The 20010-nt window shown below is 45.1% G+C and overlaps 1 pseudogene; it reads right to left on the bottom strand.

Annotated features, from left to right (window-relative positions):
- Positions 1 to 690: 690 nt before the first annotated feature.
- Positions 691 to 18031, bottom strand: LOC136510168 (uncharacterized; annotated as a pseudogene).
- Positions 18032 to 20010: the final 1979 nt, after the last annotated feature.

The raw sequence follows: 20010 nt of genomic DNA, 5'->3' as shown, positions 1-20010 counted from the left end.
GCCACCTTGTGGCCAGCGCATGTCCAGTCCCCCACGAACAATGAGTTCGTGGGGTGATCGAACACGTCACGAAATCATTCCACGACCTCCTCGCAGAGGAGCCAGAGTCACCCTCTGGCTCTAACTCCAGCAGGGGGAGCCATCACCCCTCTCATGAATGCTTCATGATGGGTACCCCCAAGGGACACGTCGAAAGCATCCCCGAGGAGGAGGCTACCCCGGCGAACAACCTCGACAACAAGACCGAGGGGGAGACAGCGGCCCCAGCGCGCATGAGGGTGGAGCAGCTGAAAGCCCAACACCGAGAGATCGAGAAAGCATGACTCTAGCTTGAGTAGGAATGCGCGGAGCTTGATCGGGAGATCGAGCACCAAGGAGACGGTGGGCGCGCATGTGCCATGGCCCGCGATGTGAACCAGAGGATCATCGCCGATGATGAAGCCCTCCCATGCTTCACTCGGGCAAGCCAGAACATCGTCGCTACAGTGGCCTTACTTCATGGTCTTCCAGAGGCCGCGACGCCTGTAGACGGTCTGTCACATCCTCAATGGTGAGGGTGGACAAGTCCAGCATCGTCTCTATGGAGAGAGCGATCTGGATGTACTTCACCGGCATGGAGTGGAGGTACTTGGAGACCGGCTCTTCTTCGTCGATGGTGATGTCATGGCTCCTTAGCTTGCTGATAAGCGACTACAGGCAGAGGGAGAAGTCCTCCACCGACTCACCATCCTTAAACTTGAGGTTGGCATACTCCTGCTTCAGCAGCTGGGAAATCACCTTCTTTGCACAGTCAGAACTGACGCGCATCGCTGCAATGGTCTCCCACGCCTCCTTAGTAGAGTTCTTCGCCCCAACGGCTCCCTGTACTCCACTGGCACAGCAGCGAGAATAGCCTCCAACGCTGACATGTCGTCTTCTTCATTGTCGGTGCCCTTGTCAATGGTATTTCAGAGCCATCGGGCTCTGAGCTTGACCTTCATGGTCACCGCTCACTCATGATAGTTGGTGCGAGTCAGCGTCGGCCAACTGGTGTCACTAACCTCCCGCACGGTGCGCACGATGACCTCCTATCGTGGCTAGGCAGCCACAGCAGCGCCGTTGCTGTCGCTCATCTCCAAACCGTCCATCATCGCCAATGGTTAGTCCGACGACGGCGCTTGTACGGCTTTGATACCACTTGTTGGTCCTAAGATCTCCCGCGTGGGTGAGCCGACCGCTCACCGTCGTTGTCGACCACACACACTATAGCTAGAGGTAGAAGAGGGAGGGAGAACAAAGTGCACACACACAGCACAAGCACCAGCGTTGGCCGGAGCTCTACAGAGGAGATAGCAAAACGGAACTCGCTCACTTTACTGAGTTGTAGTGGGAAGCTACATATACAACTCTACCCATCTAATCCTAGTACATAGACATGCCAGGCTATCATGCTGCTACAGTGACTAGATGTGACAGCAGGGCTGACTTTGGCACCTGGCCCAGCTGTGGCTACAGTGCGTTAGGGGAGCCTTTCGACGCCTGCCCCTGCCACGGCTACGGTGCAGCAGCAGGGAGCCCTTTCAGCGCCTGCCCCTGCCGCGCGTTCAGAGATGGGAGAGCAGCAGATTACTTTACAACAACTGTATTGGTAGCTATCTCCCTTTGTTGATCTCTATCTCTAGAAAATGTCTGCTGGCAAAACTTCTTATGAAATTGATTATCATCATCTACACAATGATCCAAATAGAAAATCTTGGGAAAGTGGACCAACAGATGCCATGGAAATCTCTTGAAATAAGGGACTCCAAGAAGAAGTAACCTCCTGAGTTGTGGTAGATTTGGGAGGTTGCGAGGGACCTCCTCAAGACCCTATTTCAGAAATATCAACATCTTCCAAGGCTGTAAGATCATCAACCAAGTTGAAAATTTTGAGCTTGCTGCACCCACGCAAGGATAGGCACCTAATCCACGGTCCAGAGAGTGAGAACATTCTCAGGTTTGGATGCCCATGGATTTTGATACTTTCTAAGGATTTCCATGTTTGTATGTAAAGATCTTCGAGGCATGGTACCAGTTCCTATAGAAACTCAAGGCTTAAGCCAGCACAATTAGAAAGATGTAGTTCTCTGAGGCATTTGGCTTTTGACCATGACCATCACTACGTAGAAAACGATTTTTAGCAACGGTTCGATTTGTTTGTAGGGGCGGCTGGTGATGGAGCCGCCCCTACAGTGGCGTGCTCGGGTGTCCAGACACCAGCCGCCCCTACAAATGGAACAGCAGGGGCAGTTGGTGTTACGAGCCGCCCCTACAAATGGGGTCTGATTTGTAGGGGCGGCTCAATCACTAGCCGCCCCTGGAAATTCTATTTGTAGGGTCGGCTGGTGATTGAGCCGCCCCTAAAAATGGCCCCGTATTTATAGCTCCGATTTGTAGGGGCGGCTCAATCACCAGCCGCCCCAATAAATGCCCCCCATATAAAACAGAAGCAGCACCTTCTTCCTCCTCGGGTCACTCACTCCAACCCGTGAAAGAAAGGTGGGGAGGCCTTGGGCACCTCCCAAAAATTGCTCTACTAAGGGAGGAAGATTTTGGTCTCAAATCCTTTGGTGGAGAGGTTGTAGAAGGTAAGAAAATGTTATTCCATACTTTTTTTTGAAGTTTTAATGGTTGGTTAGTGAGTAATTAGAGTTTTGTTTTTCTCTCTCTTCTATGGTGCTTGAGCTATTTATGAGCAAATTAGACCCAACTTTTAAATGTACTAGGGTAAATTAGGGAGGGGAACAAGATCATACCCTTATTTGGTCCATGTTTCTTGATTTTAGTGAACCATTAGTTAGTTTTATGGATGTTTCATGTGCATGTGATCTAGATCTAGGGTTTGGTTTTTTTATTAATTTCGTTTTTGTAAATTTATGTTTGATAAAATTGGACTAGGGTTTGTATGAAAGATATTGGGTAAAGTATAATTATTGCTAATTGTTGTCTTTGAAATTGTTTATTGTAATCAATAAATATGTATTTTAATTATTTATGGATAAATGGGCCATTAATTAATTTTCCTCTACCATGGTGTGTTTGTATGCTTCATGTAATTATATTAGATTTATATTCATATATATCTGAGGTATATACAATTATTCTCAAATAATTATTACTTTGATTCATTTTTATATATATCTGAATAAGTAGTCCTTTAATGTTTGTTTTGTTGTTGTTGTAAAAGATGGAGTACAGGAACTCTTGGATGTATGGTTCGTTAGGGTTCAAGACAGGTTTCCGTGAAGACGTGGATAAATTTATTGAAGCCGCAACAAAGCATGCAACGACATTGAAAGAGAATAAGGATACAATTATTTGCCCCTGTAAAGATTGCAAGAACCGTATGGTATGGACAGATGTGACTATCAACAGATCACATTTGATTATGCGAGGATTTGTTGAGGACTACACAGTGTGGATTCATCATGGTGAAACGGTTATTGTTAACGACAAGGATGAGGAATACAACGATGAAACCATAGAATGCCTGCCCCAATATTCAGTAGAGCTTGATGCACGAATGGATTTCGAGTTTGGCAATGAACAAGGTGGTGATGCTGGTGGTTGGGATGGTAACGACAAAGGTGGTGCCAATAATGATGGTGGAGCACGTGTCGGAGTTGAAGATGATTTAGATGACATGATTCGAACCCTTGGACCAGAGATTTTACTAAATAGCCCGAAAGGTCTAGAAAATTTGGAAAGAGTGACAAAAGCATCGAAGGAGACTGTGTATGGTGTTGAAAAGGGCTGTCCGACACATTGGACATTGCTACGTTTCGTGCTTGAGCTGCTCATCCTAAAGGCTAAGTACGGCTGGTCAGACTGTAGTTTCAATGATCTATTGCATCTCCTGCCATGGGTGCTGCCACAACCAAACTCAGTTCCCGCCAACACATACCAAGCGAAGAAGGTCATAAGTCTATTGATAATGGGGGTTGAAAAAATACATGCATGCCCCAACCACTATATACTTTTTCGTGGCAAAACGTTCAAGTCATTGGATAAATGTCCCTGGTGTGGGGCCAGCCGGTACAAGAACAATGACCTTTACGATGGGGACGAACCCTCCACGGGGAAAAAGAGGAATAAGAAGGGTACAAAAAAGGTGGTACAAGAATCTCAGCCCCCAGAGGATACTCCATTAGGCAATGATGCAAAGCAGAGAAGAATTCCTGCCCTGGTAATGTGGTACCTACCAGTGACTGACCGCTTGAGACGTATGTTCCTAAACCCTAAAGAAGCCGCACTCATGACATGGTGGAATGATGAGCGCAAGGTGGATGATGATAAGATTGCACACCCGGCTGATTGTAGTCAGTGGCAAAGGTTTGATGAGAAGCACAAAGAATTCAGCGATGACCCAAGGAATGTACGGTTTGGCCTGAGCACCGATGGAATGAATCCCTTCAATGAGAGGATGAGCAACCACATCACATGGCCAGTGATCTTGACCATGTACAACATCCCAACATGGTTGTATCAGAAGAGAAAGTACCTTCTCCTCACTATTCTTATTTCTGGCCCTAAACAACCAGGCATTGATATAGACGTGTTCCTCGAGCCCTTGATGCAAGAAATGGAGAGGCTATGGAGGCATAGGGAGCAGATGTACGATGCGTTCCGAAAGGAGGACTTCATATGTAGAGCAATAATATTTGTTACTACCAATGATTACCCCGTGCTATTTCCTTTGTCTGGATAGATCAAAGGGAAGACGGGATGCTTGGTTTTCTTGGATGGTACTACATGGGTGTACCTAGATGCATCCAAGAAGATAGTTTACCTAAGGAACTAACGCTTCTTAAAGACAAGTCACAAGTACCGCAGAAATTTGTTCTTTAGATTTTATGACAACGCCCCGGAGATTGAACCCCCTCTGGAGAGACGTCATAACGGAGAACATGTGTACAGAATGGTGAAAAACATACGCATCGTCTATGGAAAGAAGAATCTAGATGGGACGAATAGAGATAGAAGCACACCTCCTGTCGAAGGCGTACCTTTCAAGAAACAATCGATCTTCTTTCAGTATCTGCCTTATTGGCCAGACTTGGAGGTCCCCCATGCCATTGATGCTATGCACGTGCAGAAGAATGTCTTTGAGAGTCTCATTGCTACCTTGATGGACACAAGCAAGTCAAAGGATGGTCTAAAAGCACGGAAAGACATGGTGCAGCTAAACGTGATGCCACAGCTTCACCCGGTACCTGTGGCTAATGGAAAATACACTCTGCCCACGGCGTGCTTCAACCTAACACCAGACGAGAAGAGAGAGATATGCACTTTCCTGAGGGGGATCAAAGTCCCGACTGGGTTTTCAGCAAATGTGAAGAAGCTAGTGTCGATGAAGGACTTGTCAATAACACACTGCAAGGCTCATGATTGCCATGTGATGCTGACAGTGTTTCTACCTATTGCAATCAGGGCTATAAAGCCAGAGTTCTTGAAAATGGCTATCACCCGCATGTGCTACTTCTTTTCAAAGATCTCACAGAAGATGATTGGCAAGGAAGAGCTAAGTGACCTACATGAATTTGTGGTGGAGTCACAAAACCAACTGGAGATGTGTTTACCTCCTGCTTTTTTTTATATAATGCCACATCACATGATTCACATGGTTTATCAGATACAGGCGCTTGGCCCTTGCTACTTGCATGAAATGTGGTCCTATGAGCGGTTCATGTCGGTTTTAAGTCGATACGTGCATAATCGAGCATACCCAGAGGGCTCCATGATAGAGGGTTACAGTACTGAAGAAGTCGTCGAGTGCTGTCAAGAGTACCTAAAAGTACAGAAAGGGATTGGTAAACCCAATTCTCGTCACAAGGGTAGGCTGGCTGGGAAGGGCACTAGTGGTAGAAAAGTGTTCATCGACCATGATTACAAAGAGGTGAGTTGGGTGCATTACAGTGTCTTGCAGAGTACACAACTGATGCAACCGTATATTGATGAACACTTGGCTATCATTATGGCGGAGAGAAATGGCCGTTCGGATGATTGGGTCATGAAACAGCACAAGCAACGACTAACTACATGGTTGAAGGACCAAAACATACCGCCTGGAGAAACCATAGACTCTATTACCATCAGTAGGTTGGTGGAGGGGCCATCGAGACAAGTGACATCTTGGAATGCTTATGACATCAATGGGTACACGTACTATACCCACGCAAAGGATAGTAAATATGTGAACCAAAACAGCGGCGTTCGAATAGAGGCTCTCGATGGATTAGGGCGAAAGATCCAATACTTTGGCATCATTGAAGAGATATGGGAACTTGACTATGGAAGGGATATAACGGTGGCTCTGTTTCGATGCCGCTGGATCAAACAACACCAACTGAACGAGATCGGATTGAGAGTCCTGGACCTCGAGAATCTAAGCTACCAATATGACCCTTGGGTGCTCGCTTCACGTGTCACACAAGTTTTCTATATGTCTGACCCACAAAGTAACCTCCCCCCCCCGAAGAAGAAGACAAAGCACGTGGTTGCCTCCGGGAAACAACACATTATTGGAGTTGATGGCATGGATGATGTTGAAGCTTACAATAACTACGAGGAGATGCCGCTATTCACAGACTTTCCTAAGAAGATCAGTGTTGTGGAAAAGAACCTCCCCAAAGACATAATGCCATGGGAACGAAAAGGTGTCAAAGGGAAAGTCGTTACAGCGGGCTAGCTAGTTGTTGAACGTGGAGTGTTTGTGTAAGTGTGTGTTTGTAAAACATCATTTATGCATGCGTGTGAGACTATATATTTATGTACATGTGTAAGACTACATATTTTTGTATGTGTATGACTACATATTTATGTGAGACTATATATTCGAGTGAAATTCAAAATTTGAACTGTTCAAATTTGGTCAAATGAAAATATGATCAAAATAAAAGTTGTACATATTGATGAGTTCTACAACTTTGGTATTCATAAGTTTTTCATGTGAAATCATTTACTCTTTCAAAATATTATTTCAAGTTGAAATTATTTGAATTTCAAAATTTGAATCGTTCAAACAAAGTCACATGACAAGATGACCAAAATAAAAGTTGTACATGTTGATGAGTTATACAACTTTTATGTTTACAACATTTTCATTTTATTTCATTTAACATCATAAAATTGTATTCGAAGTTTTAAAATTCAAATTTTTATTTTTTGTTTTTTTGTTTTCTATATTGTTTTGACTACAATTGTTTATATATATATATATTTCTTCATATATAGAATAATACAAAATATTATATTTGTGTATATACACAATTTTTTTATATTACTTTGTGTTTTCATGATATAAAAATATAGAATTTATAATTTAAAAAAATAGAAAATATTTGTAGGGGCGGTTGGATCAGGAACCGCCCCTAAAAATGCATTTGTAGGGGCGGCTGGATCAGGATCCGCCCCTACAAATGCATTTGTAGGGGCGGCTGGATCAGGAACCGCCTCTACAAATGGTACCTAGTATAAATAGGAGGAAGCACACGGGAGTCATCGTCTGGGCGCTGTCTTCTTCCTTTGACGCCGTCAGGCTGCCTTGGGTTTCCGTCGCCGGTCCCGTGCCCGCCCACACCCGCACCCGGTCCCCGGCGCCCGCCCCCGCGCGCCGACCCCCGGCGTCCCGCGCCCGGCCCCCGGCGCCCTCCCCCGCGCGCCGACCCCCGGCGTCCCGTGCCCGGCCCCCGGCGCCCGCCCCCGCGCGCCGACCCCCGGCTTCCCGCGCCCGGCCCCCGGCACCCTCCCCCGCGCGCCGACCCCCGACGTCCTGCGCTCGGCCCCCGGTGCCCGCCCCCGCACACCGATGACCCGCGCCCCAGATTGTTCTTGGGGCTGGATTGCTAGGTCCATCATTTTCAGGTATTCTACCATGACAGACCTCGCTTCCCGGAAGTTCTGATTGTGATTGACTTGCCTTGCCTTCCCTGAAGCATTGATTTTTTTGACGAGTCTGATGAGAATAACATGAAACAAGGCATATCACTAGGAACATACGCATATTTATTTGTATGGTTTTATTAACAAATATGACAATTGAATGTACCAAAGAGGAAGTAATCCAAGCTTTTGTTGGGCAAGTACTCATATACCAACAACCTCTCATCTTCATGAATACAGCAACCAATAAGCTTAACTAGGTTCTTGTGCTGCAGTTTTGCAATCAAGACAACTTCATTTCTATCATTCTTAATCAGAAAACAATCAATAACATATTTTCTATCAATGTGATTATCACGTGAAACTTTTCGAAGAACCATTCTCAAGTGAAAGCTTGCTAGTACCTTGTAAACGTTGCCAAAACCTCCCTTGCCAAGCATATTGGAGTCAGAGAAATGGTCTGTTGCTGCAACAATGTCTTCAAAGCTAATAATTGGGAACTCTATATTCTTGTCCCCCGTTTCGTCCGAAGACCTAAAGTATTCTAGCATCACTCTCTTCGGAACTTTCTTCTTTTGCCGTCTACCTGCTTATAGAAACATCAATGGATTCTTTGTTTTTTCCCTGAACATTTACAGACTAAACTACATTTCTGAAAATAAGGGGTCTTTTTCTATGTACCTCTTCTTTTACATATCCAGACAAGGGCTGTGAATGTGAGTAGCAGCACAAAAGCTATAACCGGGAGTAAAATCTTTGTTAAATTGCTCTTCTTCTGTACTGTACATGGAAATATATCTATCAGAATTTACATCATCAAGCATCATTTGCAATAGTGTGAGTTTACTTGCAAAGGGCCATGCTTAGTGGTGATCCTTGACTAACTTATATACAAGTAAAAGACAAATTTGTGAACACTCAAAGCAGTTACCCTTGCACATTGTTGATGGGTTTCTTTATAGGAACAATTATGTATAATTTGCCACTGCAAAGTGTTCTAGTCCAGTGTCCGCGCAAAAGTTCAAGTCGCTTTATTCATGCTCTTATGAAGTTTAGCGCTGCAAAATTAAAAGTAAATCTAGCAGTTTCTAACCCTTTTCTTTTACTATTTGATGCCATCAAGGCATCAACACCAGCATAAAGTACGAGAGATGGTATTTTGATACTGTTTATTTGATGTCTATTTGCCTTAAATAGAATGTACGGTCTATTTGAGTCCTTATCTTGACGGTGTAGTCAAGCCAGACGCGTATGTAGGGTGATCCTTCAGAGGCTGTGTATGTATAATAGAGGTCATTCCTTGTGTTGACAATGGCTAGATTGGAAGGCAACACGCTTATGACTAGATTGGGTAATTATTGTACTGTGCAAGGGTATGATAGTAGTAGTATGATTAGATTGGAGTATATGTCTTTTTAGAGCATGGCCCGTCTTCCTGCCCTGGGTGGTCTCTGTCATAGCCATGTGCTGGAAAAGGGTGATCTAGTGTTTTATCAAGTAACCCACATACAGATTTGTCATCTTTTTATGCTAGTGCTACATTTTTAGTGTTTTGCTTCTTGATTGGTACTTGCTGGCTGCTACACATTTTTTTCTTCTTTTATACAGTTTATTGTGACTTACACAGTATATTTCTGTTCTCTATATAAGTGCATGTTCTTGCTTATCTATATAAGTGCATGTTCTTGCTGGCTACATTTTTAGCGTTTTTCTTCTTGATTGGTACTTTTTTAATAAGCTTTGTGCTTAGTCTGTCGCGCAAGTTTTATTTAATCTATCTACATTTGTGTTTTTTGAAAGCTTCTCTTTATAACCCGGAGGCTAAGACTTTACAAATAACAAATGGTTAGAGTGCAAAACTCTTGCAGAGTCTGAAATAAAAGATTTCCTAAAAAAAATTGCACAGAAGGCGGAAGTCGGAGCGGTACATCCCTTGGACCCAAGTCGGTGGCTTTTGTGTGCCTTTCCTTCCCTGTGGCTGAGCGCTTTAGCTTCGACCTCCCTCCCCTTTTGAGTCATCAGCACGAACCTTTTCAACCCGCTGCCGCCTGTGCATCTTTCAATTTCTCCACCTCTGCTAAGCAAACTTAACGACAGTGCTCTTGAGTACTGTGCGACCCATATCCAACGGCTGAGATCCAACCGTTGTAGCGCTGGAGAATACGAAAGGCCGTGTGCTCATATATTTCTGATGGCAGTATATTCTCTTTTGAGATCCAGCCCTACTACTTCTGATGGCAGTATATTTCTGTTCTCTATATAAGTGCATGTTCTTGCTTATCTACACCTTGTTATTTATAGACTTACACAGTATATTTCTGTTCTTGCTTACTTTTTTTAGATAACAGGTTCCCTACTACTATTGTCTACTACTTCTGATGGCAGTATGGCAGCTGTTGCTTTTTTTGGAAGCAGTAGCTGCTGTTTTTTTACCAAATCTCCCCTCTCCTTTATTTTTGTCATATTTCCTATCCTCTATGTTTGGGAAGCAGCAGCTGCTTGTTTTTACACCTTTTCCTCTCTGTGTTTGTTAAGCAGCTGTTGCTTTTTTTTGCCAAATCTTCCCTCTCCTCTCCCCTCCTTTGTTTTGCCGATGATGAAATTGTCTAAGTCCATACATTATATGGAATATGAGCTGATGATCAAGAACTTGTGAGGAACTTGGCATCATTAGTAGCCGCCCCTACATTACCTTCTCCTCTCTTCTCTGTTATGATGCCTTGATGCTCCAAGTTCAAGATCAGATGATGATTGACATGTTTTTGAGGCCTCTACCACTGCTACTTCTCGTTTTTTATATTGTTGTTTTATAGGACTACTTTGGTTTATAGACCATTTTGATTTCTTATACCTTCTCGCGTACCTAAAGCACACTTTCTTGCATCTTTTAGAACAAAGCGCGAAATAATGTCGTGGACAATAGACAGTGCAGCTCGATGCCCCGAGCATGATGAGCAACCAACCCTTGAGGAGCAAGCACTAGAGGACCAGCTTACTCAGGAACAGTTCGATAACGAGGTAGAAAAGGATCTAGAAGTGATGCTTACTCAGGAGGAGTGTGATGAGGAGGAAGGCCCCGAAGGAGAGGTTGCTGAAGGCCAAGAAGAAGAGGATGATGAGTCAGAAGAGGGATATGAAAGTCTCGAGGATCCTTTCCCACCTGAAGCAAGAAGGAGGCCAACGGAGGAAGATTTGGACAAGGATTTTGACCCAAACGAGGAGGTAGGGAAGAAGCCTTAGCTTGTAAATTTTGCTAAAGCTTTGGTTGTGTTACCTCTGCTAACACTTTAACCTGTCCTATATACAGGTCCCTCCTAAAACTCAGAAAAGACGACGTCGACGTCCGTGACATCTCGCTGGACAAGACGGAGTAGAGGAAAGGAGAGCAAAGGCAACAACCACAGAGACGGATCACGATGCCTCTGCTCCACAAACTCAAGACACAACCACGACTACCAAGTCTAAGAGGAAACGAGGGGATAGAAAAGGAAATTTATATCCAGATAAGGCTTGCTATATGATAATGGAGGTTGGGCCAGCAGGGGAGATCCTTGAGCCGAAGGAATTAAGAGGATGATTCCGTAATGCGATTGGGGCCCTAGTAAGAGATAAATTGAACCCAGCAATCCCTAACTGGAAAGAGGTACCAGAGAACATAAAGAATGCACTATGGGATAGGCAGCTAAAGGTCAATTTTAGATTTCCAGAGGGTAAGCACGAATTGGTAAAAAAATGCTATCAGAATGATGGGAGAGTCATTTCGACGTTGGAGGTCGAAGCTCAACACGAAGTATATCCAAAAGGGGTTAACTCCCTTCAACGAGTTCGGCAAAATAACTCCTAGTCAATGGGAGGAGCTCGTGGCTCAGAAGACTTCAGCGGAGGCATTGGAGCTCAGTGCCCGTAACACCGAGCTGGCGAAGAGGAACAAACACCACCACCATCTAGGCCCCGGTGGCTACTATGCCAAGGAAGAGCAGTTTAGGAAGATGGATGAAGAGGCTGCAGCTGCTGGAAATATCAATGTGACGAACTTGAAGGTACGCTCAAGGAACTGGATATATGCGAGGAGTACAGAACCATCCGGCAGTAATCTTAAGTTTGATAAGCCAGAGACCCAAGAGGCGGTATCAAGGATACTAAAATATGCTGAAGACAAAGATACGGGCTCATTCAATCCTTCTAGAGAGAGGGACGAGCTTAGCCTTGGCTTGGGAAACAAGGAGCACATAGGCCGCACCAGGGGGCTAGGGAAAAGGATGACCTGGAAGCAAGGATTCGAAGAGGACAGGCACATGTACAAGAAACATGGCCGAGACCGGGCGACTAGTCTTGAGCTCCAAGTGAAGGCTCTAGTTGTGAAGGCGCTAGAGGAGCAAGGAATGTCTACGGAGCCACGTATATTAGTGACGCCGCCGGGAGAACTGGCATTAGTTGGCAGCCCTCCGAAAGTTCCTAGCAGCCAAGGTTCCACTGCAGCCACAACCCCAGTCGATTTCATATGGGAACCTACTAGTTGCACCTTGGTGTTTCTCAGTAGCCAGCAGAACACTGTGATGGAGGTGGCAACGGGTGTGGCACATCCTCCTGGTGGCTTACACCACAATAATAAGATACCGCCGGACTACACTAGGGTCGAGGTGCATACAGTGAAGCCCGAGTTCATGCAGTGGAGGATAGACTACGCAACTCCCGAGGGGCTGGTGTTACTCGGAGATGTTATGGGGCAGTTCATCCTCTGGCACAAACGGGACATTATATTGACTGCTTCTTTGCCACCTCCCCCTCTCCCAAATTTGGAGCGAGTTGTTGAGGCCGGGGAGATATTTTCACCGTCTCATGACCCCCACATTCCTGAGATGCCACATTCTTCCCCGTCTCCTATCGAGCATGTGCCTGATGAGATGCCACAACCTTCTCCAGCTCGTACCGGGCAAGTGCATCATGAGATGCCACAGTCTTCTCAACAAGCACAACCGATACATGAACGAGTGCCTCCTGAAGAAGGTGATGCACAAGAAGATGAGGACGTGCCTGAATGGGAACTCCGAAAGAAGATTCCAATCAACATAAGGCCAGTTTATGTTCCGATCAAAGACGTCTCGTCGGTGTCCAAGTGGTATTCCCATGATCAGTTCAAGCCTGAAAACCAAGTTAAAAAAGTCCCATCACGGGGTTCTGAGGAGGCCGTCAGTAGCAAACTCTACCAAATTGCAAAGCAGTATCCAAATGTTGATGCCATCGAATGGTCAAAGGATTGCCCGAAAAGATATGAAAGAGGCAAGCCCTTCCTACCAAACCAGGACATCCAGCGCCTACCACTTGGAATGAGAAGGTTCCATGATTGGTACTTGCGTGTTCTCTCAACGAGCATAGATATCATACAAGCCTGCTTTCCCACCGGCACATTTGGAAGCCCAGCCGGGAAAATTGTCTTTGACTTCAATGACATGCACACATGCTTTCACCTGGGAGAAATGGAAACGAATCTAATTCGCACGTGGTGCCTGTAAGTCCTTGTCCTCCCGTTATGATATGAATGTAATCTTTGAATTTTGTTGTAACTAACCCAGGCCATGATTTGTAGAATGCAAGTGCACATTGTCAAACAAATGCCAAGTGTGAAAGCTGGGTATGTAGACCCTCAAGCTATAGCCCAAACAAATTTTAATTACCCTAAACGGTGGACACTGGATGCCAAAGAGCTAGCAGCTGCAAAGACTCTTCGGGAGAAAGAGCGCATCCGTAGTGCGAAGCTAAGGGAAGAGTCCCTTAAGGTTGCGGCATACATTGCCTTGGCTTTCAAAAATCTCCAACACTCTACTATATGGCTACCATACAACTTCGAGTAAGCTCAACTCTATACTTAAAGCTTTGTTCGATATATTTCATTCGATGCAAAAGGGCTTATCTAGTTCTATGATTAAATCCATGCAGCAACCACTGGATTTGTATAGCCGTCGATGTCGAGAGGAGCATGGCATGGGTCTTTGATTCATTAGATAAGGACATGGTGACATACAAAGACTTCATATCGATTCTTAAGACGTATACATATCGACTATCCTCATTAGCTTATATGTTTGTATACATACTTGTAACGTTCACTTTTAGATACTAACAAGTTGCATTTGCTAAAATAATTCGAACAGGGCATTTAGGTTCTATGTCACTAATCATCATGGAAGGCATGATCCAGCAAGGAAGGAAAAGCTGGCTATAAAAACACTATGTGCGGTAAGTGTAACTTACTTCTTCAGTACTCTGTTACATGGCTGTCAAAAGCATTACTTAATATTTTCATATGCAAAACACACAGTGCCCCAAGCAGAAGCCTGGAAGTGTACATTGTGGATACTATATATGTTCTATGATGGGTAACACCGGTGCCTATAGGAGACACCCCTTAAGGGTAAGTTTGAACCTCTTCACCCGTAGTATAAAAACTTCGTAAATGGTATGAAATACTAAACCGAAACTTGTTTTCGTGTAGTGGAGAGAAGAGAAAGGAATGAAAAGAGACCTATACAAGGATGACCAACTCTTAGAGCTCGTCGGCGACCTTTGCAACTTCATATTGGACCAGATTGTACACGTCAGAGGCGCCTACCATGACCGAGAGTCTGAGTTAGGTACAAATCCTCAATACCAACACCTTCGTGAGACTGAAAGGCTAGCTCTAGGACGTTGATAACAATGTGTATTGAATTTGTATATTTAATGATGGATTGTATATATTCATGTGAATTGGACTTGTAATTGTAGTTTATAGAATACTCTTATACTTGTAGTCGCGGTCGCGGGGTGTTCGGCAACGCGAACGCTGGTCACGGGGTGTTCGGCAATGCGAACGCGGTTCGGAACGTTGGTCGCGGGGCATTCGGCAACGCGAACGCGGTTCGGAACGTTGGTTGTGGGACGTTCGGCAAAGCGATTTTGAATTGAAAATTTGATTTTTTTTGTGGGAAAACGTACTGTAGGGACGGTTCTACATTGAACCACCTATTTGTAGGGGGGCAGCTGGTACTACAGCCGCCCCTACAAATCGATTTGTAGGGGCGGCTGGTGTTTCCAGCCGCCCCTACAAATTGATTTATAGGGGCGGTTGGTAATAAGAGCCGCCCCTACAAATAGATTTGTAGGGGCGGCTGGAAACACCAGCCGCCCCTACAAATCGATTTGTAGGGGCGGCCTGGGAACCGCACCTACAAATGCATGATTTGTAGAGACCCTTGCGTAGGGGCGGCTGGGCAAACCGTCCTACAAATGGTCTACAACCGCCCCTACAAATGTTTTTTGACGTAGTGCATGGGATTGACATTAATCTAATGCAGTCACAAATATGGAGCTGTTTGAGGCCTGTGGCTTCAGACAGGGACATTGGTAATGACATCAGTAGCACGTTGTTGATTAGCTTGAGTGTATGCAGGCTTCTCATTGCTTGGAACATGTCTTCTGGAAAAGATGTAATTTGGGACCCCTCGACATGAAGAATCAAGAGATTTGATAGTCGAGCCATGGAAGGAGGTAATTCTTTGAGATTGGAGCAATTCCTGAGAATGAGCTCCTCAAGGCTTGCCATTTCACAGAAGAATTCAGTAGGCAGAGTGGTGAATTTTGAGCCTAATAGATCAAGGTAGTGCAGATTGCTCTTATTGCTGCCATCTTGTTTTGTTAGCTCAAGCAAGGGAACCCCATTCATATCTAGGACTTGAAGGTTTCCGAGATGAGTAAGTGGTGATGTTTGTTTGTCAGAATTATTAGAACTAGTTGGTGATGGAGACAAGGTCGTCTCTAACTGGGAGCAGCCTCTGAGCGAGAGCAAGTAGAGATTTTGTAGATGGGAAAATGAAGGAGGGAGTGAATTTATAGGTGTGTAGGACAAATCAAGGACACGGAGGTGTGGGGTGAGCAATTTATCAAGACGAAATGTTGACATATTTGAACAGCCTCTCAAAATTAGGGTTGTCATCATAATATCTCGTGTTTCCCTTTGCTCCCAATCCCATCTTCCATCATCATTCATAGATAAGACCAATCCTGGTGCTCTGGTTTGCCTCCATAGCCAATTCCAGCTTACATGCCTACCATCATTATTCATAAATGAGACCCATCTTAGTTGGTTGCTCTTCTGATGATGGTTAGCTAGTTCATCTTTTTTGAGCCGGGGGACACCATCAGACAACTTGGACACACCAGTGAGCAAGGCTTGAATCACGACCTTTCCAACTTCATATGCAGACCTATAGTTGCTGCTCTGTTTCTTGCCGCTGGCTGCTGGTATCTTGGTGGTGGTGCGTCTTGTTGAGAAGAGCAGCTCAGCCACCCAACAACGAACCAACTCATCAGAGGTAACAGGGCAGTCGTTGCTTCCTTGCAGTGGGTGGTAGAGGATGCCATAGTACAAGCAGTGCTGAGCTACATGGAGCCAAAACGCAATGTCTCCTTTTTCCTGGAGTATGCTATGGATGGAGCGAGCTGCATCCCGCAACGCCTCTTTAATCAACACAGTCCAATCTCGCTTATGAAGGTCATCAAAAGGCAGTGCATGGTAATATTATGGACTTAAATGCAATTCCCAGCGATCAACAATACCTTTATTACTAGCGTCTCCGCTTTTGGCGTAGACATCTTTGGAAGTGGTTGAGACAATCCATGGTCTAAGAAATGGTGACGGCCGCCGCTCACCCATTGTGAAAATCAACACGTCCAGTAAGATCGGAGCATGCAGGTTTTTTATCAGCAGTAGATGCCTCTTCCCTTGCAAGCCTTCTTTGATCCTTTCTACTATTGGAGGACCAAAAGGTCCACGGTCATAGCTTGCGTACTGTGCCGTAAGCATAGACCGATCTGATCCAAACCAGTAAATGTACCGCCGTCCGAGGCACCCTGTTCGCTTGATCGTATCAGTCATGCTTATCAGCTATGATATAGTGTTTTCTCTCACAACAAAACAGCATCAGCCGGCTTATAAGTTACAGAAACGATCAAGCGAACAGGTGGGGCATCAGGTAGTCAGAGATTGTACCGTAGCCAAAGTAGCTCTCTTCTGTGAAAAGTTGCCTGATGTCACCAGGCAGCAGTTTCCCGAGGGTTTTTTCCATTTCCATGGGGACCTCAAATGCCAATATATGCTGGGCTGTACTGCTGCTTGTGCTTGTTGCGGCAGCGGGTGGGAGTCTCGCATGTATAATGTGGTCGTAGGGCCCATATAGTTCATCCTTGGTGCGCTCGAATAAGAGCCTGGTAAGAGTCGGCACAAACGAAGCTGCAGGTCCAATTCCGACGTTCCATATCACAGGGTGCTCCTTGTCCACTCCCCAACCTTCTCTTCCAACGCTGGTATTTGACCCCATGGATTATAACCCCCGAGCCTCTCACAGAATACGCTTTCACCCCACCTTCAGAAAAAAAAGAGACAGCGGCACGTGTGCATAGGCCTTGTCAGTGCTTGCTCAAGATGTGCTTGTAAATATAAAAATGTGAAAAAAATTGGAGAAGGTGATATCCAATGATCAAATTAACATAACTTAATTTCTTGTACTTAGATTTATTTATCTGACAGACAAGTTAATCTTGCTACGTTTAACAAGCAAATATTAGTATGTTGCGAACACTATGTGAATCATATTGGACAATGTCTTTATTCGGATCATTTGTTCCGTCGTACCGAGCACACCGAGCTGTTGTTTATCAATTAGCAAAAATATGTATGAACCATCCCCAGTCTTTGGTAATTAGGGTAGATTTTTTTTAATTTTAATACTTTTTTGTAAACTAATTTTAAATCTAACACTGTTTATTTTTTTTTTCAAAACTAACATTTTTTGCCGCGCCTATTGCCATGGCGCGGCGAAAAGCCTGTGCCGCGCCATGCATGTGCCGCGCCATGCATGGTGGCGCGGCGGGTAGCTGACGTGGCGACGATTAGAAATGCTGACCGGTGAAGTGGCAGGGCCGGCCGCGCCACCGATCTTGGCGTGGCAGTGCCGTGCCTTGATCCGTGGCGCGGCAGAGCCGAATAAAAGCCCCGCGGCCAGTCCCGCCTGCCCGCGCCCGCCCGCGCCTGGCCGCCGCGCCCGCCGCCCGCCCGGCCCTCCGTTGCCACCTCCCTCCCTCCCTTCCCTTCCATTCCCTGGCCGCCTCCCTCCCTCCTCGTCCTCATTCAAGGTAATAACGCACTTTTTATTTTCGTTTGAATGGTGGATAGGAATATTATGAATGTGAGTTAAGGTTAGGAGGAAAATTATGTTTGGAAACTATGGGCTACGGTTTGGAGGAATATATTAGTTTGATTTTGTCAATGTTAAGGTTAATTATTTAGTTAGAAGTATGTTTACCATGTATATTTTTGTTGCTACAAGTGTTGGTTATATTATTTTAGTTGCAATGCAAATGGTTATATTTTACATTAATTTGCGTTGTTTTGATTGATGTTTAAGTTGAATCGTTTTATTAGATAGAAGATATGTTTCCGGAGCAGTTGTGGCGAAAACGGGGTCGTCCTAGAGAATTGTACCCCGACGAGTCTAGCAAAGATGCCCCGTCCCTCCTGAACTCTCTATCCCTAACTGTGACTGGTCGTCCGGACACAGCGGCTCGTTGCTTCTACACATGCAGTCGTTTTAATGTAAGTAATTGTTTCCGTATGTTTTTTTTATTCATTTGTACTACTAGGTTACTAATATTTTGTTAGAATTTTATTGTGTAGGCCCATGAGAGGTGCTTTTTCTTTTAGTGGATCGCCTGTGCAGACAAGTTTGACCCCAGGTACCTCCTTTTCGACGATTGGTGGAGAGGGCGACATCCACGAGAGCACTTCGAGCGGTGGGTTCCACCTCCCCTTAACCCCCCCTCCAATGACGGCTAAGGAGAAGCACTTAGCCATAGTTAGACGACTCGAGGAACCTCCTCTGTGCGATTACGGAGATCGAGTTGTGATAAACCCTGAGAATACATTGGAGTTTGTGTGTCCAAACAAGCATGAAGTAAGTGCAAAGTGTATGTGTTGAAATGTTGAGCTATATGTGTTCATGTACTAATGTCGCCTTATTTAGGTGTATTCAATGGCGAAGTGTCGTTTCAAGGAGTGGTTGTATGGTTCTAAGAACCAATGGCCAGAAGAACCTCCAAAGGCAAAGCAAAAGAAGAAAGAAAGGTTAATTTACAAAACACCTTCAGTCAACTGCGAATGTGGTGTTAAATCCAACTACGGTCTAGTCCCTTCGGAGCTTGGAATAGGCCATTATTGCGGCCATATGGTTGACTATGATAAGGTTGGTTATTTTTGTGATAACCATGAAATCGTATTTTGTTTCTTTTGCTAAGACATATATGATATAATTTTTTGTTTGAACAGAGCACTAGAAAATGCAGGTGGGAATGTTATGATGGTCAAGCTAAGTTCTTGGATGAACTGAAGGGGAAGCAAGTAATTGCACGGAAGAGGGGATATGGACCTGACTACGTCAACCTATTCGTTAAACATCACAAAGACAAGATGCATGAGTTTGCTAGACAGCGCGGTATTTGTAACCCGATCGATGTTGGGCTTGACAAATGGGGATTGGAGAGATGGATGACGTTAGAGGAGGAGAAGGCAAGGAAGGAGGCAAGGGAGGAGACAAGAGTACAGATGCAGGTCTTGAACGAGCATGTTGTTGCATTATGTGCCAGTGAGTACTTGAAAGCTTTTTTCGTTGCCTGATTTTAAATATAATATAATCGCGTTGCTAACTGATTGCATTTTATACATGAAGGGATTGGATGCAGCGATAAACATGCTACAGAGGTGGCTCGTGCAAGGTATGAGGAAAAGAAGTTAAATGAGCATAGAAAGCGAGCTGGTCGCACCGTTGAATCACCGATTGTGTTGTCTGATGAGGGGGGCGAGGATGAGGACGACACTGGCAGACTCAGTGAGCTCATCGCTCTAGTAGAGGCGGACTTGCAGGCGAAGAAGGCTGAGGATGACACTGGTAGACTCAGTGAGCTCATCGCTCTAGCAGAGGTGGGCTTGCAGGCAGAGGAGGCTGAGGACGACACTGGTAGACTAAGCGAGCTCATCGCTCTAGCAGAGGCGGACTTGCAGGCGAAGGAGGATGACGACGC

The sequence above is a fragment of the Miscanthus floridulus genome, chromosome 16, assembly GCF_019320115.1.
Source record: "Miscanthus floridulus cultivar M001 chromosome 16, ASM1932011v1, whole genome shotgun sequence".
Lineage (NCBI taxonomy): Eukaryota > Viridiplantae > Streptophyta > Magnoliopsida > Poales > Poaceae > Miscanthus > Miscanthus floridulus.
This window is presented reverse-complemented; position numbering and strand designations above follow the sequence as displayed.